This window comes from Ruditapes philippinarum, unplaced genomic scaffold (assembly GCF_026571515.1).
Source record: "Ruditapes philippinarum isolate M1 unplaced genomic scaffold, ASM2657151v2 ctg3031_1_1_1_1, whole genome shotgun sequence".
Lineage (NCBI taxonomy): Eukaryota > Metazoa > Mollusca > Bivalvia > Venerida > Veneridae > Ruditapes > Ruditapes philippinarum.
The window spans coordinates 78511-105565 of NW_026859889.1; the positions used below are offsets into that span (position 1 = coordinate 78511).

Here is a 27055-nt window from a genome sequence, read left to right on the forward strand (position 1 = left end):
TAAAGATATGAATATAACAACTTTTTATAATTTAGTTGTTTGTTATTGTATTCAGTCGCGTGAGAAGATAAACGCATAAATCGCGAAAGAAATATTTTAGTCGAAAAGAACTGAAAAAGAACTACTTTGTGTAAATGGGACGGTATAGAACAGTTCACATAGACCAGTTGGGAAAAAATGTGTAGGCTCAGTTGTAGCATCGGAACGTTATTTCTAGGGCACATTTTCCCAACCTGTGACAAAATAATTCATCAAGGATGCTAAGCCGACTAATTTGGGAGCGTTTTCCCTCCTTGTTATTTTCATCCATATAAATGAAAAGGGTTAATATACAAAACACAAGGTGTAAATTTCGCACAAAAAGAATCAATAAAAGAAAAAAAACTTACAAATTTATCATTTTGATACACTCGTAATATAAAATTTTCATTTTATTTTTTTTTTCATAGAACTACATGTATATCTATAGGTCATTTAAATCTCTGGTGTCAGTTTTTTTTTTAAATTTATTTACACATTAAAAGCATTAATTATATCTATTGCAATCTAATCTCTCTCAGTCAACATTACAAGTATTCATTCATTCATTCATTCATTCATTCATTCATTCATTCATTCATTCATTCATTCATTCATTCATTCATTCTTACATTCATTCATTCATTCAATCCATCCATCCATCCATCAATCAATCAATCAATCAATCAATCAATCAATCAATCAATCAACCAACCAATCAATCAATCCTTCCTTCCTTCCTTCCTTCCTTCATTCATTCATTCATTCATTCATTCCTTCATTCATTCATTCCTTCATTCATTCATTCATTCATTCAATTATTTATTTATTTATTTATTAACCTGCCTGCCTGCCTGCCTGCTTACCTTATATGTTTTTAGAACCACAACAGCTAACATGTTTGTTTGTTTTTTGTTGTTGTTTTTTTCATTTTTATACATCTATCGGAAATGCCATTTATAATGTTTTTTATATATTTATTCACGCGTTCTATATAATCTGGGTGACGGATCTTCTTCACCAATATATAATGCAGTATTATTATTGCTTAATATTGTTTACTTCACTTCCCTTAAGTGATTTAAAAGATGATTTCATTTTCAGAGAGCACCTCACATATATGATCGGCAAATCTGTTAAGATTTACGAAAACAACCTTTCATTTCAATATAAAATGCCGCCCGTCAGCCGACAAACAAATATGCATGGCTATTAATTTCATTTAGATTTAATGATATCCTGTTTAAGTCCTTGAGATTGTCTGTTACCATTTACATATCGGATAAAAACGATTATACTGGTTGTACAAGTAAATATTTGTAACACAGGATATAACCGTTTTTCAATTTCCTGCAGCATTCAGTCATTCTTTATAAAGAAGAAAATGTTTAAATTCATACTCGGGGATAGAGAGATGGTGCACATTTCATATTCTCTCTTGAATAGCCTTTCTCAAACCGCTAGATTGTCCTTTGTTATGCATTGATCAAATAAGTAGAATCAGTTGTCGGCGATACTTTATACGTGTAGGAATTTTAAAAATAAAAACAACTAAATAGGAAAGTAAATAAAAGAACAACTCCTGATGCATAACATGTTTTAATATTTATTTAAAATTACTGTTATTATTGAGATTAAAGTTCTGAACATTTTTTTGCAGGTTTTCCTTCCAAATTTCCGAATTTTCAGTTAATTAATGCAACAAATATGCTATCAATTCGTTGGCACTTTTCACTAGGTATTCAAATAGTTCTTTTTAACACAATGTTTAGCTACAGATACACTAATAAAATAAAATAATACAAGAACTGTGTGAGACGTATATTTCGTTTGAAGATCTTATATGGTATCAATATTTTAGAATATATATTATTAATTTATTATTTCACACCTTATCAAATATAATCAATGACATTTCAACGTTTAAATGTTCAAAACATTTAATACACATCATTTAGGACAAAATTTTATCAATTTAGTCTTCTTTTTTTTCATTTTCAGAGTCCAAATAAGTCAATTTTTAATATTGTATCAATATAGCCTCGATTTCTCTTTCAGAATCCAAAATATCTATATAAATGACATATCCAACTCCAGTATAAAAAATCATATGAAATCCTTACTGTACTTAGAGTATCGTAGTTCTGACAAATTGTCAAAATGATTGTGTGAAATTAAAAGAAGTCATTATACATTGTTGAGAACAACACTGATTATATATATACATGTATCTATCTCTGAATACTTCCAACCCTTCCCGCGAGTGTTATAGACAGGAAATCAGTGAGCGTCAGATAGTTAGTAAAAACGAAATAAAAGAAGGTCCAGACATTGTAAACATGTCGGGAAAGGTGATATACTGGAAAAATATTCTAGTTTTGGTTAAAATGTTAAAATAGTGAAAGAAAATAAAAAGATAGAATAGTTAAAAACATCGGGAGCAATACTAATACTGCAGTCCAACTGCTGCCCGCTTGAACTGACCTAAGTCTGGCAGGTTGGCAATGTTGCCAGCGAGTTTTTTTCCATAGTACAATGCTATGGGGAGAGAATTCAAGAGTGTCGGAAGAAACCTGTATTTGACGTAGGGGTAATGGGTGCATATTTCTGTGATGCTTGAACATATGGTGGGGATTATGGTGACTAGATTATGGATGGTATTATTGGTATATCTCATAAAAAATGATAAGCATACTGTCTGAGATATTCAATGTTCAAGGGAACGCTATTGGACTAGTAAACAGCGGCAACCCCTATATCAGACTCGAATATATTTATAAATTTATTCTGTCAATATTATATCTGCTATGGATCAATAAATGTGAATATAACTATGAACTTATTTCTTTTACCATTCAAGTAGATGTAAGGTCTAAAGTATCTTCATAATTTGTACTTTTATCAATAGAAGCGTACACATACAATTACTTTACATTTACCTCGGCCGCATCTAGTTACCCAGCTTAAGACTAAGTACAATAACTGGTTAACTCCTATTAATGATAATAATGATCAAAAGTCACCCATTATACTTCAGTGGGCCATATACAATAACTAAATTTTTAAATCATTCAGTATACAATGAGCCTATATTGATCTCTTTTTTCGCCATATCATAACAACCGCAAGAACGTATCATATTTATTTTGCCTAACTATTCTCAAAGTATTCAGTTAGATTAAAGTTTTTTTCAATTATTCCCGCCCCATAGTTTCGTTATATTTTATTGCTGTTTTATAATATACATTTAATTATATACAAAAAAAACATATAATATATAATAAAAGGAGTAAAACTAGTATAGTTCTTTACAGTACTGTAACTATAGTACGCCTACACATCATTGATTTCTCATCATTTATTGCATTTCGCATTATTTTGCATCAGTTCGCGACATTGGGGATTTTTCGCGCATGCGCAATGTCAAATATTTATGTTGGACGAATTAGTAGCCATTAGCAGTTTCGTCATGAAGATATGTCAGTAGTGGAAATTATATTATTATCAATCTCAATTGCAGCACTTGGAGGATGGTTACTGACATGGTTTATACACACTGTAGCTTTAATTTATGGGTGAGTTTTTCATTGACATATTTTTAAATGTCCGAAAGAGAACGGTAAAATTCCCGGCGAAAAAATAATCTTGACTCTTTTTAAAATGTGGGCGGGGTACATGTCAATGTGTTTGTATCTCGTATTTTTAAAGAAATACAAATTAAACATTCTTTAGACATTGACTCTTCTTGAATGGTGAAAAGTATAACGAATTGCATAAATATATTTGTAATTATTGATCTGTATATCAATAAAGGTTATGACAGATTTATCAATAATCAAAATTTTTGACATTTCATGTTCACATTCCATTATCATTTGTTATCAGGTATGAATTTGTCATGTATATAGATCAACAGATGAACTGGCAATTTACATGTCATCAACTGTTATTGTACAATTAAGTGTATCATTGTAATATGTATCAAATTTTTGTTACGTATTTAATTTATAAATAGTGTTACCATAAAATTATAACACTGGCTAGAGCGGTTGGCTCTACTCAGAGATAGATAATAGTATACTAATAATAAAGTCTGAGTAAGTATTGTGTGTAAAATTGTAAAGGTGTCATTCATCAATTCCTCCTTAGAAGCATCTATGATATTTTAATTTTGGCATGAAAGGATTAAGTTTAAATCTTGCTTTTATGTTGTTGGTGATTAAACCAAACTATTTTATATAAATGTCATTTACTGCCACTAGTTTTATGCACTGTCAATCTTTATTAGCATCAACAGTATTTCTCACCATGGGTAGTGCAAAAGATAACAGTGGGATTGAGCTGAGCGGAGAATGAGGGATATGTTTGCATCTGACTGGCATTTGTATGTTTGCTAAAATGCTAAGAGAAAATTAAATTAACAGATAAAATCATGTGAGCTTACATGTTCATTGCACACATTGCTAGACTGTTCAAAGGATAGGGCGAACTATTGTACTCACCTGAGCATTGGCATTGCTGTCACACATTAAATTGTGTTGAAATTGATATCTAATAAAGTATTTAAGGGAATTGGTTGAAACTACACACATTCCTTGGAGAGCATGATATGATGTTATCTCCCAAGGCCCATAACTCTCAAACTAACATGGATTTTGACAGAATTGTTCTGAGAACAGTCAAGCATGCTGTGTTATCAACTTATAAAGTTTCATTGATTCAGGGTGCCATGTTGAAAAATTGCTTAATGAAGCATGACCTAATTTAGTAATTAAGATACTGGTAATTTAAAATAAAACATTTCAAAGCTGGTTGCTATGTGAGAATATCTAATGACCTGGCCCCATGTTCACAAAGATTTAAGGATCAGGATCAAGATCAGGATCAAATTTAAAAACTCTATTAATCTTCATTGTTTATCCTCATAGATTAATATCTAATTATAAATTTGATAAAACTGGACTTGAAATAGCAAGTATATGAAATTTTAGAATAAATCAATTGTTAATTTTGCAAGATATGGGCATTTTAGAGTTGATCCAAATATTGATCCTGATCCTAAAATTGATCCTTATTTTGATCCAAATATTTTTGTATTTGTTTTGTTATTTGTTGATTTTATCCCAAAATAGTTTGTTTTCTTTGCAAATCACCATATTTTTACTTTTTGAATATTTACAATTTAATTCAACAAAACACAAATAATTTAAGTAACATTAAACAATTAAAATAAAATCAGGATCACTTGATCCTGATCCTGATCTTTTCTTAGTGAACACGGGGCCAGGCTTCGCGAAAGTTGCCGGACCGTTGGACATGTCCGGCAAAAATCAGGCCGGTCCGATATTTTTTTTCGGAGTTCCGGACCTTATGTCCGGTACGAATACCGGGATATATCCAAGACCGATCAAGACCGAGTTTTCTCCCTTGAATAAAAAAATGTAAAACGAGTTTTGATTCGCCGTTTCATTATAAGTGTCTGATACATACGACTGTCAATAACCAAAATGTAGGTGTTACTACATTATTACGCTGGCAAAAATCGTAAACTATCCAATGAAGAAAAAAAAGCGAAACAAAAAGAATACGAGTCCAGGCGCCCGCCGAGAAAATTTGTGGGTAAATGGAAAAATGGCCGCTTTGATCATGAATGTTTTGATTTCCAAACAGAGTCCATCCACAGGTGCTTGAAACAAACTTTTTAAAGTTTTATATGGGCTATATAGTATATATCTTTATATACATATATAGACTGGTTATGTAAAATATTTGATTATGTGACTAGCGCCTGTGAGTCCATCAATCTGGATAAACTAATGTTTTATTTAAGGGAATAAAATTATGTTGCAAATCTTTAAAAGTTATGTCTTTAAAAAAAAACACCAAGGTATTACCATATACATATATTTGGGGGGGGAAATTCGGTCAGACAAAAGTTCTTTCGGTCAGACAAGAATTGAAAGTTTGTCTGACCGAATGTCAGGCAAATTTTTCAGCAGTTTCGCGAAGCCTGAATGACCAAATGCAAAATTACCAAATCATATTATATGTGTACATTGTATGTTATACTAGTGATAATATAAATATATAAGCTTTTTTACATGCATGAACATCTGCAGAAACTCGCAGGCTTAAATAAAATATTGATCTCTTGCTGAAAGGGCCCTGGCTAAAATGTTCCCTCATGCAGAAGTTAATGCAGGGAAAAAAGTGCATACCTCTCTACTTATAAATGACATACTGATCTATTTATAAATGCACAGAAAAAGCAACATACATTGCGCACACATATAAGAAATCCTTTACCCAATTAGGTGTGAATTAGACACTTCTTGTAGTTATTTTGTCAACTTCAATGATGAACTCTTCTCAGTATTTTATACAAAATATCGTTATATACTTGTACTGGTATATATTATAGACTATAGTTTCTCGTATAATTTAACTATAATCTTCGAATATATTAGTGTAGTACTTTTTAAATACATTTGTAGTCAAAGAAATCATTTATATTAAGTTTATTTAATGTTTGTTACACACACACCATTACAATTTAAATGCAAGCTTTGAATTGGGACGTTTATAATTGACTGCATTGATTGCCATAAGGTATTACCGGTATGTATTATCAATGTATAATTAAATCTGTCAACCATTTATCATATTAAGATAGAGTGGTAAAAATGGTCTAAAAAATGTTTGTACATTGAACTAATTTTATTATTATTATGTTTACTATAAAAACTAATTTCCTCACAGTTATAGTCTGATTTTATTGACCTGTCAATTATGCATACATTATAGAACTCATTTAAATATTCGATCACACTTCGATTTGGTCCGTGTAGTTTACGAGAATTAATGAAGTGTATATTAGTCATGGATTGAAAGTCACGCCAGCTGAATGTGAAGGTTTTCGTTAATTCAAAATAGTACAGTCGGTTAAGAGAATGCGTGATAATTTAGAGGTCTGTGGTTCGATCCTTGCTGTTGCCATTGTTTTAGTACTCTTTCTTTATTTTTGCCGTATATTTTAATGGAACAAATTGTAGTGTGTTTTACAGCATTGAAAAGACATTTATTGATTTTAATCCGTTTTAATTTTAAACATGAATTCTTAAAACATGTTATAGACATAATAAAATTAAGTAAAACATAATAAAACAAAACGAACAACATAAAATAATCATATATAGCTTCAATATTGTTGAATGTATTAATAAGAAGAAAAAACATGGACCTACGCGGTCTCGAACTTAAAACACGTGTGGCACTTAGATTATAAACTCGTGCTTTACCCTATTGAGCTATAACGCACAGTGCACTTAGTTGAGAGATACAAATTAAATTAAATTCCATCGCACAGTGTACATCTCACGGAACTTACCGAAAATCTACCGAAGATTAATATACTGTGTGCATCGACCGTGTAATCAGTATGTAATTGACAGTTTAATAAAACCAAACAATACCTCTCTAAGGTGATCATTACTGATACATTATATGGTCTGCTTACTATAAGGATTAGTTATTTTTTGTAGTCTTTACTGAGTGCTGCAAGTGCTCTTGTTTTGTCAATGTTAAAGGTCAACACCATATATACAATTAAATTCTCCTGCTCTTAGCTCAACAGTGAGAGAGTATTAGTGATCTAGGCGTTACTGGTCATCAGACAAGAGCAAATTGCTCCTTCACGTCTGATCTTGAATATGGAATCTAATGGTCATTTGTTTCTCACTGCTGATACAGTGTGGGAATAGTAGATGGTCACATGTCGAGAAATTCAAGAAATAGGTTTTGTAAATTTTAGTTATCCAAGAGCACATGTAAGCTAGATCAACCGTCAAGATATCAGCAAAATGTTTGTGATTGCCATAAAAACAGAAGGAAAAAAAAAAACAGAACATAGTAAATACTAACTCAGTTGATTTCTTTTTGAGAAGTTGGTAACTTTTATAGTACTTATATTCTAGGATGGCTTGATACTTAAACTTAGCGGCCTGCTGTATGGTACATGTATGTGACTGTAATAATGTTGCCCTAAATAAACATGTACATTGTAAACATGTAATCATGTGCTGTATTTTTGTGTATTTCAGAATACGGAAACTCCACAAGCCATCTCCACAAATTTCCCCGGAAGACCTCCAGGGTGTTTCCATCATCAAACCCCTTGTTGGAGTTGATTCTAATCTTTATTATAATTTAGAAACTTTCTTCAATATCAAATATCCAGCGGTAAGTAGTGGAGTACTGTATTTCATACATTTTCAATGAAATTTTAACACATCTTTCCTGGTTGATAATTACAGTGTAGATGGTTTTTTTTTGTGCACTCAACAGGATGAACATTTCTCCTTGAAGTCCTGTTTAAACTTGCTAATATTCATGATTGATACAAATTGAGATAAAGTGAAATATTTATCGGTCTAATTCGTTGAGATACGAGGTCATATAGAGAGTAAGCGAGGCTTATCAATGTATTAATTTGCAATATTTATTCCTAAGCTTATTGTGCACGGTGTATATTCCAGTGTTTTTCCATTGATATTAAAACAATTTATTAAACATAGTTTCGATTAAAAACTTTCCTTGGTGTTTAATGAGGTCACCCTGTCACTGCCACATTTTTCTGTATCTGTTACAAATATATAGGGGTTGTAATAGAGGTTATCTATTAAAATGACAAAAAATCATTAAATGGGGAATATTAAGTCTTATTTGAACATGATAAAAGAAGAAGACAACTTCTGTTGTAACTTGTATAAATAAATTTTTTGAAAGTCTTCATAGTATTTTTTGATAAAAGGAAAGTTCCAACTTCATTGTCCATCTTTACAAAAAATTCATTGTCATAACATTACAATATTATATTCATAAATATGTTAGGTCTGAATTCTGTATTTAACAATATTTATCTCGAATATGTGCAAACAGTCATTATTTTGGGTCTTGAATGTATCATTTATTTGGCTTTAATGAACTAGGGACATTGACTCGTTTGGTAACAAAAGATCTTTTAATTCAGCCTTTTATGTCACTTCTGTCAATTTTTGGTCTTTATGATTATTGTATTGGATAAAGCCATGTTTTTAATATATGGGTAAATACTTTTGACACATTTATGGTTGCAATGAAATAAATTTCTGACTTTATTATTTCCCTATTTCAAGAAAGCTGTCACAGAATTTTGGATTTGGAATCATCAACAATAATCCTAACCTGTATAGGGACTGGTTATGTCAGGTGATAGTTGCTGTAAATTAAGGTCTTTCCGTGATTTTAAACTTCTTGATGATTATTAAAAACAGAGTTTTCGCACATTTTACATTCTTCAGTTTGGGATAAGTCATTAAGTGCATGTTAGTTACAATTATAGTGCAAATAAGGAAGATAAATTTGGTGGTGATGGTTTCATGTTAATCAGATATGAAAATTGCTTCAATTTAAGTGGAAGCCTCAGATACAAATCATGAAAAAAAAGAAGAACAGGGTATTATCTGAAGATGGAATAATTTTTAAACCTGGAATGCACTTAAATAACTGCTGCAGGGGTTTAGTTCATCTAAGGGGGTTAGTTGATGCCAAACATAAGAAAATGAGGGTTAGTTGAACTAAGGGGGGTTAGTTGATGCGGCGCATCAACTAACCCTAAATCTAATCTAAGGGTTAGTTGATGCGGCGCATCAACTAACCCTGTATGTGATCTTAGGGGTTAGTTGATGCGGCGCATCAACTAAGGGGGAAGTTGACATGCCAAATCAACTACGGGGTTAAGGTGATGTTGTTGTAATTGTTAAAAGTTTTATATCTGTTTTTAAAAATTGTGGTCTAGCAAAGTAAATTTATAAAAATTAGATCTGTGTGCCAATCTTTGATTTAAAAAAAAAATTTATTTTAATTTTTTTATGCAAGTAGATACCTTTAAGAAATAAAAAAATTCTATAATCATTCAATCATGAATGAATTATTTTGTAATTATTCTTTAACGCGTCGTATTTTCCATAAAAATAACCAAGCACTACAGTACATGTATATTCCACTGAACTGTTTACAGCAGACGTGTCAAAATGACGTCACAACACAAATCGTCATAGCGCGTGAACTTAAACGCAGTGCAAAAGGCCTTCATCATGAATTTGGGAAGTCACAGATCTAGATCTATAAATTTTGACATTTTTTTTTTCATTTTATCAACAATTTATTTGAAAAATTGTCATGCGGGAGATTATGTGTATTTGCCGGGAAAATAACGATTATCTGAGGTAAGTCTGATCTATTTCTTTACGACTTTTGATTTAAATAAACAGAGAAAAATCAATGCAAACGGTGTAGTTTTAAAATTCTAAAAATTTCCGCTAAAAGTTACAATGTGTCTATATTTAAAATTATTTACCTTATTCTAAAAATTTCCGCTAAAAGTTACAAATATTGTGGTCTCACACTCTGCAGTCAATTTAGGTCATTGACATTGACAGAGTCAGCTTGGAAAATTACCGATAACAAAGAGGTGAAATATGTATGAAACTGATGTATATTTCGTCATTAAAAATTTGACAGGTCTTACGACATAAGCCAATCAGATAATCTGTCTGAACTGGAAGATTTCTACATCAACATGCGGTGAGTGCCTTTGATGTTGAGCTGTCAAAGGAAACTTTTACTTCCACTAGGGAGTAATAAAAATGATCATTGAGTGCATTTTACAAACAATAAATTTGGACATTACACATTATGTCATGGACTTAAAAACAGTAGGATTTGTTTTCATTTCATCAAAAATGTTAGTTGTTGACTTGTTAATTACTTACTTAGATCTAGTTAATTAGTTAAATGATAGAATTTGCAATGCCAGCAGGTACTCATTGATGCATGTTATTTTTCCACAGGTATGGGAAGGGGCTCTTCCCATAATATTTGGGAGAACTAACACAGTTTATTTGCAATACTGTTCTAATAATACAGGAAGAAAACTTTATATAAATTAGGGGTAAAAAGCAATTTTCTAGGGGAAGCTGAAACACCCCTGCTATTATATAAGCTCTCCATGCTGAAGAGACCATGTGTATTGATAACCATGCCTATTCCTTCTTCAGTCAAATCACTTGTGTTTTTTTATGTAAAACATTTTATTTATTTATTTTTTTTTGGGGGGGGGGGGGGGAGGAGTTGTTCAATACAAGAAAAAAACATATACATCTTCAGGTAAGGAAATGATCAATACATGTGCTGGGATTGACAAATATACATTTTATTTGGGTTTTAAAATTTAAAGGCGTTTTTTAAGCTCCACACCCCAAATGTCTGTGCAAACATCAGCCCCAAAATTGCATTAAAAAATTACTGTACTGACAATGATTACTGCTGTCAGTATTCTTATGATTAGTTTTAACAACAAGCAATTAGACAGTAGGAAATACAAGCCCAGGGCCAAATCACCATTTTTGGGGAAGGGGCCTCACTCTTTTCTTGGGGAAAATATGCGTGATTTTGGCATACTTTGGGAAAATGGGTCTCAAATTTAACACAAACTTTTAACAAGTTCTTCAAAATAGAAAAGCAAATAGCACTGGGAAATAGTAATAAGGCAGTAAAAGACCTTAATTCAACATCATCATTAATTTTAATTTTGTTCTAAATTCTATGGGAAATTTCAAAAGACTGGGGAATTTTGAGGACCAAACTTGGGAAAAAAAGAGGCTATTTTGGTTGGGGAAGCAGCCTTATGATATTCAGCCTCTACAAGGGTTTTAAATTTTTGGCCCTGAGGCCTAAACTAAAAGTAAAACATTGTTTTTTAATTGTATCACAGCTGGGAGATCTTTTCATTCAAATGGCAATGTGTTTGGGATAAATCATCTATTGCCACCTTAGTGCAGTAATGGGTTAAAATAACTCCTCATATATAATTCCGTAGGAGTTGAACTGTTAAACAGTTAATTTTAAAACTGAAAGTGCATTTGATTTGTTTTCAGATTTTACCGTATTTTTTAACTAAAAATGTTCATTCCCCAAATTAAAAGTACATGTACATTTGTTGTAGTAAGCAGTGACTGTGTATTCTAGGAGGGGGGATGGGGGATTCACTCCTATTTTTGAGAATTCCCCCCCTAGTTTGAAGAGGCAAGGGGGAAATTTTACATAGAGAAAGAAGGAAAAAAATCATCATGTAAAAAATTCTCACTTTTAGATAAAAATCCCCCCCCCCTATTTTTCAAATCCTAGAATAGACTCTGAGTAAGATACTGTGATGTAAGATGAAATGCAGTTCTTTTTCATTTCAGGTGTGTCACAGCTTGATCACAGGCTTACTTGTGTCAAAGTCAGAATGATGTTTCCAGTATACTGCCCTCAAAAGCCATGGTAGGACAGTATTTAAGTAGCACCAGTAAGCATTATAATATTCCTGCTAAACAAAGTTTGTGAGGGCTATATAGGAATAACTAATTAATTCCCTTAGTCCCCCTTACCAAAATTCAATAATGTGACTTTGAAGGTCAATGTCATTTATGAATCAAGGTCAAGGTCAGTCTGGTTGACTTGAGTATTATACTATATGTTTTAAGTTAAAAATGAGCAGAATTTCTGTTAAAATAGAAGTTCTTAGTTATGACATTTGACACAGATGAATTGTGATATTGCTCTGATGTGACAAGTTTCAAGTCAATATCTTTACTGGTTCATGAGATGAGATATGACGGGACAAAATGATTCCTATATAGCTCTCCCCCATCCCAACTGTTCACTGTATAATTATGACTAATTGTATGATGACAGTGCTTTATATGCCCCTGTATAATAGTTATTGAGCTGTCTGTCATTCTTCACAAGTTTAAACTAAACTGAAAAGTTCTACATGTAAATCTTAAGTCCTGTACCAATTATTTCATAATTTATGCACTTGCATTGATTGTCATGTTAATGGAACAGTCACTATGTTTGAATCTTAATGGTGACCTTTCACCCTGATCTTGTAGTGGGTCTTGGCAAAATGCATATACCTGTGAAATTTGGAAGAAGCAGGTGAAAAGACTTCAGTCTAGTGCCAAGTGGTCAAGTATAAAGTAACTAACAGACAAACACACACACTTAGACAGACAGCAAACAAAACCCCTCTCCATTCATCAATTTAGGAACATAATAAATGTAAATTATGATATGAATGTTTTACAGTTAAAGCTTATGATTTCTATAAAATCACAAAATTGCATTCTTTTGTGTATGTGTGGCATATTAAAATCGCACCATCAGTCCGTGTCTGTGCGTCCCCACTTCATTCATGTCCGGACTTTGTCATACATAGATGGATTTTGAAGTAACTGGGCACAAATGTCTACCACATCAAGACAATATGTCGCGTCCAAGAACCACGTCTTTACCTCAAAGGTCAAGGTCACACTATCATTTTGAAGTTTCACATTATTACAATAAGAGTAAAGTGGTACACACACTTGTGTCAGGACTGTAACTTTGTCATGCATCCAATGATTTTAGAATAACAAGGCATAAATGTCTTCCACATCAAGACAATGTGTCGCGTCTAAGAATTATGTCCCTACCTCTAAGGTCAAGGTCACACTGTGACTAACATTTTGAAGTTTCACATTATCACAATTAGAATTAATAGATACACACAATCATGTCAAGGCTGTAACTTTGTTTTTAGAATAACTAGGCATAAATGTCTACCACATAGAGATGATGTGTCGCATCCAATAATCATGTCTCTACCTCTAAGGTCAAGGTCACACTAACATTTTGAAGTTTAATCCCTTTATCACAATAAGAGTTTATAGGTATACACATTTGTGTCAGGATTGCAACTTTGTCATGCATGGAAGAATTTTAGAATAACTAGGCATAAATGTTTACCACATCAAGACAATGTGTTGCATCCAATAATCCTGTACGGCCCAGTGGTTAAGGTCGTTGACTTCAAGCCACTTGCCCCTCACCTCTGTGGGTTTGAATCCCGACGGGGACTTTGGATTCTTTCATGTGAGGAAGCTATCCAGCTAGCTTACGGAACGTCGGTGGTTCTACTCAGGTGCCCGTTCGTGCCTGAAATAATGCACGGAAGGGCACGTCTTCCGCCACCAGTAAAGCTGGAATGTCGCGATATGACCTATACTGTGTTGATGTGACGTAAAACCCAAATCAAACAAACAAAACAAACGTACCTACATCAAAGGCAAAGGTCACACTGACATTTTGAAGTTCACTTTATCAAATTTAGAGTTTATAGGTACACACATTCGTGTCCGGACTTTAACTTTGTCATACATCAAAGGATTTTAAAAAAGTAACTAGGCATAAATGTCTACCAAATCATGACGACATGTCGTGACTTAGACCCATGTCCCTACCTTCAAGGTCACACTTATAGTTTGAAGGTACTCATTCTCTATACACATTCATGTCCAGAATTTAACTTTGTCATGCATGGAAGGATTTTAAAATAACTTGTCTCAAATGTCTACCTCATCAAGACAATGTGTCGCGGCTAAGGCTCATGTCCGTCTGTCCTTGTGTCTCTAGTTACACAACAATCATGTCCAGACTGTAACTTTGTCATGCATTTCAGGGATTTGAAATAACTTAGCACAAATGTCTGTCTCTTAACAACATTCTGTCGCGTCCAGAAACCACGTCCCTTCTTCAAAGGTCAAGGTCACACTTATATTTTGAAGGTTCACACTAACACAATTAGAGATTACAGGTACAATAATACAAAGAGCAATATTGAGCAATTAGAATAGTTACTTTCATTCTCTTTTCTTTTCATAATACCTGCATGCTTAAGAAACCTTTTCAGGGGCATACGCCACTTGGGTGACAGCTCTTGTTTTAACATATATTAGTGGCACTTGTACATTTAAGTAAATTTTTTAACATAAATTGCCACTAGTACATTTAAGTAATAATGAAAATAATGAACTATAAATTTAAAAAAAGCTTTTTTACAATATTTTATATAATGTTCTCATGTTTTAGGTACATGGAATTTTGAAATTGAGTGTGAACTGTAATTACACGAAGAGGTGAAATTTTCAACAATGTCATGCTATTCCATTACACTGAACTTACATCATGAACTTACATCATATGTAGTGGCAGTTATGTCTTTTCAGGTAATCTTTCATAGTTATTTTTTCGCCATGTATTACCACTTTTATTTCTAATACAGATTATGTTTTAAAATGTCTTTATATGACTTTGATGACTTAAGCACAACTTACTTTTAACTATAGCCAATCAACTCCTGGAAAAATAGTTGAATGTGTTGTGCTGGAACAAATTGTTCAACAGTATTCATTTATTCTAGCATTATTAAAGTCTCGTTTTATGAGTTTGCATAAATTATATGATCTCACAATCTTTTTGCATGCCTTGCCCTAACAAGACGTCAGGAGAGTGATGTCAAGAAACTTCAGTATCGTCCTAATAAGTTTGACTTTTTTGGACAAAAAAAGATCTACTGCTAGAGTCATGTTGTTGTTAATATTGCCATCCAAAAAAATTAATGTTTATTATAATCAGTTCATGTGTGACTTCCATACCAAAAAGAAAGTTTAATGTTGATTTCTTGGTCAAGTTAAAATATGGTTTGCCTGGGGTTAAAAAAATCAGTCAGACAAGGTCAGATATGAAACTTTAATTATGTTTTGTACAAGATAAGAGCTGCTGCCGGGCGGGGGCAATGCTAAAAGCAAACAATTAAACAGTTTAATAAAAAGAAAATAAAAGAAGAAAAATAATGTATTTTTCTTTTTTTTTGTCTAGTCACACTTGTTTTGTCCAAGTATGAATCTTTTCCATAAATAAATGACCAAGTAAAGAATTCAATAATTTGATAGTCAGGGTCATTTAAAGGTCAAGGTCAGTTCAACCTTTAAGAATGTCATGTTCAAAAGGTTGTTGTTTTAAAGTATGAAAAAAAAATCATTGATAAATTACAGAATAACAGCCATTTATAGCGATATCAGAGAAAATAAAATAATTTACCTTCAAGGTCAAGCTCAAACATGAGTAAAGGTCAATTTGAGTTTGATATACATGAAGGTCCTGACCTAAGATATGTTATGTCTTAATATGAATTCATTTATAAATAACAAAGTTATAGGCTTATAGCTAGTTATATAATTTCATTAATTTAAAGCAACATGCATCCAGATTCATGATAATTTTCATGAAAATTTTGAAAGTAAAATATTGTGAGGTGAACAAAAATAGTAATTTACATATGGCAATCAGCACTTACAATCAAAGTCTTAGAAAATTATAAAAAGTGCAAAAACAGCCCTTACTGTGTTAGTAACGCAGTAGAAAAATGGTGATAAAATACTGCAAAATCAGTCTTAAACCACACATAACATGTAAACTATAACTTGGATCTTGAATGTTTTTACCTTTCTTGAAATTGTAGTACATTTTTCTTAATATTGATTTTCGTGAAATATTTTGGCTCATCTTGGAGGCGAGCAGCTTTAACATTGACAATCCAGGTTCATATAAGTACAAGGTCACATCTAAATTACTCAATGTGTTTGTTAGGTTGGAAGTCTTGTCATGTCCATGTTTAAATCAAATCTGTACATAAATAATTTGACAGTCAAGGTCATCAAGGTTACTTCAACCTTTTAGAAGGTCTTGTTCAAAATGTTGTTTTCTTAAGTATAAAGATGATCCATTTATTAATTACCAAGTTACTGTCAATTAAAGCCAAAAGTAGTAAAAAAATCAATTATTCAACCTTCAAGGTGGTAAACTTGATAGTATATCCTTTATTATGCTCAAGTTTAAAGACAATCCATTCATAAATAACAAAGTTAAAGCCACTAATAGCAAAAAAAACAAGCAAAACTTAGATATTTGACTTTGAATATCAAGGTCAATGAAGGTCAAGGTTAGTCTGGTCCCAAGTATGAAGACAATACACCAAGAACTTAAAAAGATATAATCAAGGTACAAGTTTGTGTATGGCAATGCCAAAATGACTGTAACAATACCTCTATTTATTTATGTTTTTTTAAAAAGAAGTGGGGCTAAAAATGATGTTTTTTTTTCTTGTAATATTCTTTACTACAATATCCTTCTGATGTTTTTGTTTTATGAATAAAAAAGGTCCAGCATGGCGGATTTTATTGCTCTTTCTACAGAAGGAAAAATAATTTCTTTCTTAAGCATGAAATTTTAATGCAAATTTATTGCACAATAATCTGCAATAAACTTTTTAACTTGAGTAAGAAACAGATGACTTACTTTGGACTAGTGTTACAGTGTTGACTGCTTTTTGGTGGGGGATGCAAATTCATTAAAAGAAAAAACAAAAACAAAAACAAAAAACAAAAACAAATTCATTGACATGAATATTATCATTGATAAGAAATGAAAATATGTTAAATACTGTGGTTTTACTGATTTCAGGATGGAGTGAGTTACGCCTTGGATACTGGAAAACATGTGGCCATTTCCAAAAGAACTGTTGGTGCCTCACATCAATGAGAGAGCCTGACACTGTCACATATTGGACATAAAGTAGTGCAGTGCCTGACAAATTAGCCATAACTTGTCACTTGTACCAGGAGAATGAAAATCCAATGTCAGAAATTGCAAGACTTTTGAAAAACCTACACAATGGGGGAAAAGTTGATTGCATATATCTAAAGATAAATTACTTGAGAGTGTGTAGCTTCTTACTATTCTGACAGTCAAGATCTCATTGAATTAATTGTCCTTTGGGACAATGTCGATAATGTTTTATAGTGATTGAAAAAAACAATGCAGCAACAAGCAATTACCTAAAATTAATTTAAAGTGAAGATCTCCTTATGCAGTATTCTACCTTTTAATGCTTCCTGAAGAACATTTGCAAAGCATATAGTTGCCGCTTTGTCCTTCTTTAATTATGTCACACTTATGTCACAATTATGTCCTACAGTTTTTCTTTTTAACTTTATTTATTGACCAATATCTTTCATATTTGATAGGTAGATACTTTTTATGGTCCTTTTAGTAACTCGGTGCGAGTTTGAGATTACTAGGGTAAAGGTCACCAGTGAAAAGAATATCCTACACTTGCTTGAACAACCATTATTAATTGACAAAAAAGCATTTCATATTTGGTAGGAACATTTCTTCTGTAGTTCTCTAACTTAAGTTGGGGTTGTTGAGGTCAATTGCAAGAAAAATAGAGAGAGATTTTTACATTTTCCTTCACATACTTCAGTTTAGTGTTTGGAAACATTCATTGCCATTTTGCACACTGTCTTAATTTATTACCTGAATTATTCCAGGAAAGGTAGAATACTGTTATTTTCTGATGTGAATTTTGACTAAATAAGGCCTTTAGTGTAGCAGTATTATAAATTTGTTGTCATAGAAAAGATAGGTAATATTGTTGAGAATTTAGGACTTTTATAATGTCAAATGCAATGAAGGAACACAGCAGAAACCAAATACATTGTACCAGGAGATGAACTCTTTGTTTAATGTGTTTTTTAGTTCAGTCTGGCAAGATTTTTCAATTTATTTTTGTAACAATGTAAACTTTGTTTCTTAGCTCACCTCGGCACAATGTGCTCATGCTGAGCTTTTGTGATGGCTTTTTGTCTGTCATGCATTATAACCAGTTACTAAAAAAATATTGTCTGAAAACATGACTGTATTTGGACCAATCTTCACAGGAAAATTACATAGGTGGTCTCTTACCAAAGCTGTTCAAATGTTTCCAGTTGGTTGCGTATGTGGGTCATAGAAACCAAACAACAAAGGGGTTTTATAATGCTTGTATTGAAATATTTCTGGCCAAGAGTTTTAATGTTTATTTTGTTGCATCATTTAAAGGAGCTCTACCAAAGTTGTTAAAAGAAATTTACAATTATTTTTTTGTGTCGCCTTTAAAAGGTGATATATAGGGGTTACTTTTGTCGACGGCATCGTTGTCGGCGGCCCCTAAAGCTTGTCCGGAGCATAACTCAGTCACAATAAGTCTGATTGACTTCAAACTTTGTATGCATGCTTCTTTTAATAACCCAAAGTGCAGTGCACAAGGACCGGTACTCTGCACTTCTTAATTTTTGAGTATTGCCTTTTGTTAATTTTCATATTTATTAATTTTGTCTGGGCCATTTCTCTTCAACTATAAAAGCTATGGACTTGAAACTTCATAGGATGACAGATCTCATTAAGAAGAAGTGCAGTGCACAAGAAATGGTACTCTGCATTTCTTATTTTTTTAAATTATTGCCCTTTGTTGATTTTCATACTTCATTTTTGTCCGGGCCATTTCTCGTGATTTATAAAAGCTATGGACTTGAAACTTCATAGGATGATAGATCTCATTAAGAAGTGCAGTGCACAAGAACTGGCACTCTGTTTTTCTTATTTTTTGAGTTATTGCCCTTTGTTACTTTTCATACTTTATTTTTGTCCGGGCCATTTTTCCTATACAATGAAAGCTATTTACTTGAAACTTCATAGAATGATAGATCTCATTATGAAGAAGTGCAGTGCACAAGAACCAATACTCTGCACTCCTTATTTTTTGAGTTTTTGCCCTTTTTAATTTTCATACTTTATATTCATCCTGGCCATTTCTCCTAACGTATAAAAGCTTTGGGCATGAAACTTCATAGGATGATAGGTCTCATTGAGATGAAGTGCAATGCACAAAAAAACCGGTACTACATGGTTTTTGAGTTCCTGCATGCTCTTAGGGTCAGTTAGTAAAAGGTCCGTCACTCAGAGTCACTGTGGTCTTGTCCACTAAAGGCATGTATAACATATAAAAGATGGTGCTAATGGTCAGCTTTTATTATCACTTGTCCAACCAACCAAATTGTTTTATGGATAACCAATAGGCCACATTTCATCAAACTATCAATTTTTGTATATAGCAATGTATATTGGACCATAACTGTGATTATTTAATTCATACCCCACAGGTCAAAATTGACCCTGAACCTGGACAAGTAAGTTTTACAAAGTCTTATATACATGGGTGCAAGAATACCTGAATTTACTATAATATTTATAGGTTTTCTTTACAAAGTTTACTTTAAGAAGTATTAAATAACCTGAACTTATATAGGAAGTCCCCCAATGCTTAGAAATTATATATTTTGAGTGTAGCATGTTTAGTGGACAACTACCAAGTTTTTCCTAACCATGGCTCTTCTGTCTACTTTTCATATACTTAAACCTATAAAATTCTTCTCCAAGACAAGGCCTTGTGCTTTTATATTTAGTGTGTGACATTTTCTAGTTAAGTAAAGTTATAGTTTGCTAAAAGGTGAGCGAATGTGGGTTATAATTATGACCCTGTTCTATTTACAATTGGTTAAAAAAATGAATTTGATTATTGAAAAACTAAAATGTTAAAGTAAATTTATGTGTAAATAAATATATAGAAAGCTAACTTTTATTGTTTTGTCAATCTTTTTTAATTCATTGTCTCCAGGATCAAATAAAGCAAAAAAATTATGTCTGTATGTGAAAAAATACTCTTCAGAAGTCAGATTTTTGCAGTATACAAAGTTCTCAGTGCTATGTTTATAAAGCACTATCCCTATATGTGATCTAATGGGGTTAGTTGATGCGCCGCATCAACTAACCTCTTTAGATCACATATAGGGTTAGTTGATGCGCTGCATCAACTAACCCCCTTTGATCAGATACAGGGTTAGTTGATGCGCCGCATCAACTAACCCCTTAGATCACATACAGGGTTAGTTGATGCGCCGCATCAACTAACCCTTAGATCAGATTCAGGGTTAGTTGATACGCCGCATCAACTAACCCCCCTTAGTTCAACTAACCCTCATTATCTTATGTTTGGCGTCAACTAACCCCCTTAGATGAACTAAACCCCTGCAGCAGTTATTTAAGTGCATTCCAGGTTTAAAAATTATTCCATCTTCAGATAATACCCTGTTATAAAAAGAAAAATTCAACTCAAAAACTGTAAGTGAAATTTTGAAGTCATAGAGATGAAAAATTATCTCCATGAAATTTCCAAAAATGTCAAACATAAAAAATTCACATGTATTGAAGAAAAAGAAAAGTGCAGCACCACATATAAGCCACAAAAATGGGAAGAAAACTAAACTCAAAAACAAGAAATGTCAAACAACACATATGCCCTCTTTCTAGCCCTTGACTCACATTATTGGTTATTTTGCTATAGAAACTTGCCATAAATGGGTACATGGAAGTGTTCAGTTATGGAAAAAAGAAAAATATGAATACTTTGTGACAAATAGTTTTTAAAGATAATGACCCCAGAATCAATAGGGGTCATCTACTAGTTATGAGTCTAATAGTTTTGACTAATCAATATGTGAAATATGAAGACGTTGCGATAAATAGTAACCAAGATAATAAGTTAAAAACATACAACTATTCAAGGCCCCTGTGACCTTGACCTTTGACCTAGTGAGCTAAAAATGAATAGTGGTTATTTACTCGTTATGATAATCGCTATGTGAAATATGAAGACTTTGTGATAAATAGTTTTTAAGATAATTAAAGGAAACTATGTGGTCTACCGACAGATAGACAGACTGACATTAGCAAAACAATATACCACCTCTTCTTCGAAGGGGGGCATAATTATATGTTGCATGTTTAAAGAGAAATTTTGAAGTCATAGAGGTGAAAAAATTACCTCTATGAAGTTGCCAAAAATGTCAACCCTAAAATATTCTTTTTTTATGTTTTGCAGAAAAAAAATGCAGCAAGTTATATATAAGCCACATAAAAAGAAAAATTCAACTCAAAAATTGTAAGTGAAATTTTGAAATCATAGAGGTGAAAAAATTACCTCTATGAAGTTGCCAAAAATGTCAACCCTAAAATATTCTTTTTTTATGTTTTGCAGAAAAAAAATGCAGCAAGTTATATATAAGCCACATAAAAAGAAAAATTCAACTCAAAAATTGTAAGTGAAATTTTGAAGTCATAGAGGTGAAAAAATTACCTCTATGAAGTTGCCAAAAATGTCAACCCTAAAATATTCTTTTTTTATGTATTGCAGAAAAAAATGCAGCAAGTTATATATAAGCCACATAAAAAGAAAAATTCAACTCAAAAATTGTAAGTGAAATTTTGAAGTCATAGAGATGAAAAATTATCTCCATGAAATTTCCAAAAATGTCAAACATAAAAAAAATTCACATGTATTGAAGAAAAAGAAAAATGCAGCACAACATTTAAACCACAAAAAAGGGGGAAAACTAAACTCGAAAAATAGAAATGTCAAACAACACATATGCCCCTTTTCTAGCCCTTGACTCACATTATTGGTTATTTTGCTATAGAAACTTGCCATAAATGGGTACATGGAAGTGTTCAGTCATGGAAAAAAGAAAAATATGAAGACTTTGTGACAAATAGTTTTTAAAGATAATGAGCAAAAACCATTCTGACATTTAAGGTCCCTGTGACCTTGACCTTTAAACAAGTGACCCAAAATCAATAGGGGTCATCTAATAGTTATGACCAATCAATATTTGAAATATGAAGACTTTGTGTTAAATAGCTTTCAAGATAATGAGCGGAAACCATACTAACCTTCAAGGACCCTGTGACTTTGACCTTTGACCTGGTGACCCCAGAATCAATAGGGGTCATCTACTAGTTATGAATCTACTAGTTATGACCAATCAATATGTGAAATATGAAGACGTTGCGATGAATAGTAACCAAGATAATAAGTTAAAAACATACAACTATTCAAGGCCCCTGTGACCTTGACCTTTGACCTAGTGACCCAAAAATGAAAGGTGGTCATTTACTCGTTATGATAATCACTATGTGAAATATGAAGACTTTGTGATAAATAGTTTTTAAGATAATTAAAGGAAACTATGTGGTCTACCAACAGATAGACAGACTGACATGAGCAAAACAATATACCCCCCTCTTCTTCGAAGAGGGGCATAATTATATGTTGCATGTTTAAATTGGAATTTTGAAGTCATAGAGGTGAAAAAATTACCTCTATGAAGTTGCCAAAAATGTCAACCCTAAAATATTTTTTTTTTTATGTATTGCAGAAAAAATTGCAGCAAGTTGTATATAAGCCACATAAAAAGAAAAATTCAACTCAAAAATTGTAAGTGAAATTTTGAAGTCATAGAGATGAAAAATTATCTCCATGAAATTTCCAAAAATGTCAAACATAAAAAAATTCACATGTATTGAAGAAAAAGAAAAGTGCAGCACCACATATAAGCCACAAAAAGGGAAGAAAACTAAACTCAAAAACAAGAAATGTCGAACAACACATATGCCCCTTTTCTAGCCCTTGACTCACATTATTGGTTATTTTGCTATAGAAACTTGCCATAAATGGGTACATGGAAGTGTTCAGTTATGGAAAAAAGAAAAATATGAAGACTTTGTGACAAATAGTTTTTAAAGATAATGAGCAAAAACCATTCTGACATTTAAGGTCCCTGTGACCTTGACCTTTGAACTAGTGACCCAAAATCAATAGGGGTCATCTAATAGTTATGACCAATCAATATTTGAAATATGAAGACTTTGTGTTAAATAGCTTTCAAGATAATGAGCGGAAACCATACTAACCTTCAAGGACCCTGTGACTTTGACCTTTGACCTGGTGACCCCAGAATCAATAGGGGTCATCTACTAGTTATGAATCTACTAGTTATGACCAATCAATATGTGAAATATGAAGACGTTGCGATAAATAGTAACCAAGATAATAAGTTAAAAACATACAACTATTCAAGGCCCCTGTGACCTTGACCTTTGACCTAGTGACCCGAAAATGAAAGGTGGTCATTTACTCGTTATGATAATCGCTATGTGAAATATGAAGACTTTGTGATAAATAGTTTTTAAGATAATTAAAGGAAACTATGTGGTCTACCGACAGATAGACAGACTGACATTAGCAAAACAATATACCCCCTCTTCTTCGAAGGGGGGCATAATTATATGTTGCATGTTTAAAGAGAAATTTTGAAGTCATAGAGGTGAAAAAATTACCTCTATGAAGTTGCCAAAAATGTCAACCCTAAAATAATCTTTTTTTATGTATTGCAGAAAAAAATGCAGCAAGTTATATATAAGCCACATAAAAAGAAAAATTCAACTCAAAAATTGTAAGTGAAATTTTGAAGTCATAGAGGTGAAAAAATTACCTCTATGAAGTTGCCAAAAATGTCAACCCTAAAATATTCTTTTTTTTATGTATTGCAGAAAAAAATGCAGCAAGTTATATATAAGCCACATGAAAAGAAAAATTCAACTCAACATTGTAAGTGAAATTTTGAAGTCATAGAGGTGAAAAAATTACCTCTATGAAGTTGCCAAAAATGTCAACCCTAAAATAATCTTTTTTGATGTATTGCAGAAAAAAATGCAGCAAGTTATATATAAGCCACATAAAAAGAAAAATTCAACTCAAAAACTGTAAGTGAAATTTTGAAGTTTTAGAGATGAAAAATTATCTCCATGAAATTTCCAAAAATGTCAAACATAAAAAAATTCACATGTATTGAAGAAAAAGAAAAGTGCAGCACCACATATAAGCCACAAAAATGGGAAGAAAACTAAACTCAAAAACAAGAAATGTCAAACAACACATATGCCCTCTTTCTAGCCCTTGACTCACATTATTGGTTATTTTGCTATAGAAACTTGCCATAAATGGGTACATGGAAGTGTTCAGTTATGGAAAAAAGAAAAATATGAATACTTTGTGACAAATAGTTTTTAAAGATAATGAGCAAAAACCATTCTGACATTTAAGGTTCCTGTGACCTTGACCTTTGAACTTGTGACCCAAAATCAATAGGGGTCATCTAATAGTTATGACCAATCAATATTTGAAATATGAAGACTTTGTGTTAAATAACTTTCAAGATAATGAGCGGAAACCATACTAACCTTCAAGGACCCTGTGACTTTGACCGTTGACCTGGTGACCCCAGAATCAATAGGGGTCATCTACTAGTTATGAATCTACTAGTTATGACCAATCAATATGTGAAATATGAAGACGTTGCGATGAATAGTAACCAAGATAATAAGTTAAAACCATACAACTATTCAAGGCCCCTGTGACCTTGACCTTTGACCTAGTGACCCGAAAATGAAAGGTGGTCATTTACTCGTTATGATAATCGCTATGTGAAATATGAAGACTTTGTGATAAATAGTTTTTAAGATAATTAAAGGAAACTATGTGGTCTACCGACAGATAGGCAGAGTGACATTAGCAAAACAATATACCCCCTGTTCTTCGAAGGGGGGCATAATTATATGTTGCATGTTTAAAGAGAAATTTTGAAGTCATAGAGGTGAAAAAATTACCTCTATGAAGTTGCCAAAAATGTCAACCCTAAAATATTTTTATATGTATTGCAGAAAAAAATGCAGCAAATCATATATTAGCAACATAAAAAGAAAAAACCTGTACTCAAAAATTGTATGTTGCATGTTTAAAGAGAAATTTTGAAGTCATAGAGGTGAAAAAAATACCTCTATGAAGTTGCCAAAAATGTCAACCCTAAATTTAATTTTTTGAAGTCATAGAGGTGAAAAAATAACCTCCATTGAAGTTGCCAAAAATGTCAACCCTAAAATATTTTTTTTTTATGTATTGCAGAAAAAAGTGCAGCAAGTTATATATAAGCCACATAAAAAGAAAAATTCAACTCAAAAATTGTAAGTGAAATTTTGAAGTCATAGAGGTAAAAAAAATACCTCTATGAAATTGCCAAAAATGTCAACCCTAAATTATTTTTTTTATGTATTGCAGAAAAAAATGCAGCAAGTTATATATAAGCCACATAAAAAGAAAAATTCAACTCAAAAATTGTAAGTGAAATTTTGAAGTCATAGAGGTGAAAAAATTACCTCTATGAAGTTGCCAAAAATGTCAACCCTAAAATATATTTTTATGTATGGGAGAAAAAAATGCAGCAATTTATATATAAGCAAGAAATGTCTAAGGACATATATGCCCCCCCCCCCTTTCCAGCCCTTGACTCGCATTATTGGTTATTTTGCTATAGAAACTTGCCATAAATGGGTACATGAAAGTGTTCAGTTATGGAAAACAGAAAAATAATGAAGACTTTGTGATAAATAGTTTTCAAGATAATGAGCAGAAACCATTCTGACATTTAAGGCCCCTGTGACCTTGACCTTTGAACTAGTGACCCAAAATCAGTGACCAAAAATCAATAGGGGTCATTTTAGAAATATGAAGACTTTGTGATTAATAGCTTTCAAGATAATAGGCAGAAATCATTCTGACATTTACGGCAAAATAAAATAGTTGGTAACTTTGTTATACATGGACAATTGGATTCATTCTTAGAGGAAACATCACTTATGACAAATATTGAATAATAAAGTTTGCCCTTAATCTTATGATAACATTGGCGCATGACTGTCATGGTTGAACCTTTGGATTTTGCTCAGATTGTAATTGCAATAACAGTTATCTATTTACAATTTTGGTTCATATCTTGACAAAACAACACTCCTGACTCAACCAACATGTTGAATTCTAGATTGACCGCAATATACTTTAAAATGATATTGACTGTTAAGGTTAGATTGTGTCGAAGCATGTACAGGAAATGGGACGGAGTCAACTTAAATATAAGGGATGTGTACAGGTTTCCGGAAATGGGATAAAGTCAACCTAAATTGTAGACATGTACAGGTAAAGGACAACCAAAATGACATAAAGTCAACTCATTTATTACATTATATGTACAAGCAGAGGGTATGGTATAGTCAAATCAATCTAAATGTTACAGATATTTATGATAAAGGAAATGGCGTAAAGTCAACCTTAGCATTATGTACATGTCAAAGGAATGACATTAAGTCAATCCAAATGTTAAGGGTGTTGTGTGTATAGGAACAGGAAGTGACAAAGTCATCTTAAATGTTAGATGTCTGCAGGTATGGTACAGGACATAAAGTCAACCTAAATGTATGAGCTTTGTACAGGAACATGAAATGGAATGAATGATGTAGATCTAAA

At 32.3% G+C, this 27055-nt stretch overlaps 1 long non-coding RNA gene across 1 annotated transcript; it reads left to right on the forward strand.

The window, feature by feature from the left end:
* The first annotated feature begins 9574 nt into the window (after nt 1–9574).
* On the forward strand, nt 9575–20806 carry LOC132758210 (uncharacterized). Its single transcript, XR_009629548.1, has 4 exons — nt 9575–10283; nt 12303–12406; nt 15013–15149; nt 17446–20806. It is a non-coding gene; the product is annotated as an uncharacterized LOC132758210 (long non-coding RNA).
* The last annotated feature ends 6249 nt before the right edge of the window (nt 20807–27055 follow it).